Raw genomic sequence first — 2540 nt, 5'->3', positions numbered from 1 at the left:
TAAATGGCTCACCTAGCTCTGCCCCAGGCCAGCTCACAGCGGCTCGCCAGGATCGATGCATTTGGCAACCAGTTCTCAGAAGGGTTGTCTTGCCAGCAGCACCTGCATCATGCGATGAACCAAAGGAATCTTCCTGCAGTGCAGACCTGAGGATGGGGACGCAAAAATCTGTCTTTCCTCTCTTCCCTCTTCCTTCCCCTCCCTTTCCCTCTCTTCCCCTCTCTCCCCTCTTCTCCCCTCCCCTCCCATCCCCTTCTCTCTCTCTGTCTTCTCAGTTTACCGGGGGAAGAGGTTTAGTCAGGAGGAAAAGGTAACATTATGCCTTCCTTTGCACTCACTGCCCTGCATTTGGAATATTCCAGCTCAAACTATCCATGGATCAGACTCTCTGGGAGAAATGAGATTTTACAATTCTGGGAACCAGGGTGACCCACTGCTGCCAAGATGGACAAGGCTTCTGAGGCCTCCGGACACCTCCTCCCATGCTCTGAATTACGTGCCTCCCTTCCTTAAGACCCTGTCTTCCACCAGATGCCACTCTACCCATCCAGCCTCACATGGGTCACGTGTCAGCCCTGACGGGCTGGGCCAGACTCCTCCCCGCTCAGCTGCGTGGGGATTTTCGCCTCTAGGTCTGGTGTATGACAGACTTCAGAACAAATGTTACAGCTTGCACTTGACAAGGCTTGGTGCCTATCTCAGTCTTAATCCTTTTATTCTGCAGAAATTTAGGCTGCAGAATCTAGCCTGGCAGATTAAGGGCACTTTGCTTGGGTCTCCACTTCTGCACACATTTCCCTTAAACCCAGAGACTTGTGGGTTCCAGTATACTTAATAATGGGCTGGATATATTTGATTTCATTCAACACATATTTATGAGGAGCCTACCATGTGCCAGGCACCGTGCTGGACTAGGAGGATATAAAGATGACCCCTGGGTGGTATATGGCTGGTGCCACACCCAGAATTGAGGCAACTGGCATACTTTCTCTATTATGCCTCTGGGTAGATTCTCCCATTGTTAACCAGGTCTAATATGAGAGACCCCATCAAGGGAGTTGGACCACAGTAGTAAGCTGATGGAATCTTAACCACTTCACTCTTTCTGGATTGCACCATCCTTGAAGGCCCAGTTCAAGTCCCATCTCTGCTGTGAAATCTTAGTTTCATTCATTCATTCAGCTAGAAAATCGTTAGGGTGCCAACACTGTGATAAGTATAGATACGGATACAAAGAGTATAAAGCATGCCCCCAGTGGCATTCTGGTAGGGGAGATTCTTTCATTCATCAAATATTGGTTGAGGGCCCATCATGGTCTAGGCACTGCAGAAGGCTTGGGACACATGGCAATGAACTTGGCAACATGGGTCCTTCCTTCCCAGGGTATTAAGTCTGGTGAGGGACACAGATGTGTGAGCAGCCAGTCCCACTACGCTGTACCCAGTGGCACAGTGGAGGGAAGTTTGGGGAGCAATGAAGCTCATAGATAGGCTTCTGCTCACAGGGCCAGGGCAGGTTTCCCTGGGGGTGATTCACCTTGTACTTAAATAATCACCAGAGAAGGTGGTGACTGCTCGGTACCACCTGCGAGGTGCACGTGAGGATTAGTGCAACAGCACCTGCAGAGGGGAGGGCTCCTCCAGCCATGGAGAAGTCTTCCTGGAAGGAGTGAGCTTTGAGTTGGGTCTTAAAACTTCCAGAATGACTCCAGCCCACCCTGGTCTTTCTCCAGAAGCACTCCCAGGCTGTTTCACAAAGTTAACTCAATTGTTTATGATATGTTTACATAATTTTTCTCCATCTTGCTTTGTTTTGTTTTGTGTGTGTCCCCTGCCCACCCCTTATGTCATAAACCCTTGGAAGACTCTGGGGACCAATGGCATCTCTTGGGTCCCCCCAGACTAGCTTGGCGCTGGAACTGGACAAAGGGCACAAGTCTGGGAGCCCAGGTGTGTGGGCAGGTGCTCCTCATTGCCCCTTTGTGCCCTCCCCAGCACACATAATGCTCGAGGGAAATCAGTGCAGTGCCATGAGGGTGGGGACTTCTGAGTAGGTTCAGGGAAAGCCGAGCCTAGGCTCTGCCCAGGAAAGGTCTTTAAATAGAGCAGAGGGTGCTCACTTTGGCGGCACATATACTAGAATCGGAACGATACAGAGAAGATTAGCATGGCCCCTGTGCAAGGATGACACGCAAATTCGCGAAGTGTTCCACATTTTTCAAAGAAATTATTAAAAGGAAAAATTGTTATTTAAAAAGAGTAGGGGCTTCCCCAGTGGCGCCATGGTTAAGAATCCGCCCGCCAATGCGGGGGTCACGGGTTCCAGCCCTGATCTGGGAAGATCCCACACGCCGCGGAGCAACTAAGCCCGTGCGCCACAACTACTGAGCCTGCACTCTAGAGCCCGCGAGCCACAACTACTGAAGCCTGCGCGCCTAGAGCCCGTGCTCCGCAACAAGAGAAGCCACTGCAATGAGAAGCCCACGCACTGCAATGAAGAGTAGCCCCCGCTCGCCGCAACAAAAAGAAAGCCCGTGCGC

The 2540-nt window shown here is 51.2% G+C and overlaps 1 non-coding gene across 1 annotated transcript; it reads left to right on the top strand.

The window, feature by feature from the left end:
* Window positions 1-2112: 2112 nt before the first annotated feature.
* On the top strand, window positions 2113-2219 carry LOC137777083 (U6 spliceosomal RNA). The gene has a single exon (XR_011076413.1). It is a non-coding gene; the product is annotated as a U6 spliceosomal RNA (small nuclear RNA).
* The last annotated feature ends 321 nt before the right edge of the window (window positions 2220-2540 follow it).

The sequence above is a fragment of the Eschrichtius robustus genome, chromosome 14, assembly GCF_028021215.1.
Source record: "Eschrichtius robustus isolate mEscRob2 chromosome 14, mEscRob2.pri, whole genome shotgun sequence".
In the NCBI taxonomy this organism is placed as follows: domain Eukaryota; kingdom Metazoa; phylum Chordata; class Mammalia; order Artiodactyla; family Eschrichtiidae; genus Eschrichtius; species Eschrichtius robustus.
The sequence above is the reverse complement of the archived record's forward strand: the minus strand, read 5'-3'. Positions and strand labels throughout refer to the sequence as shown.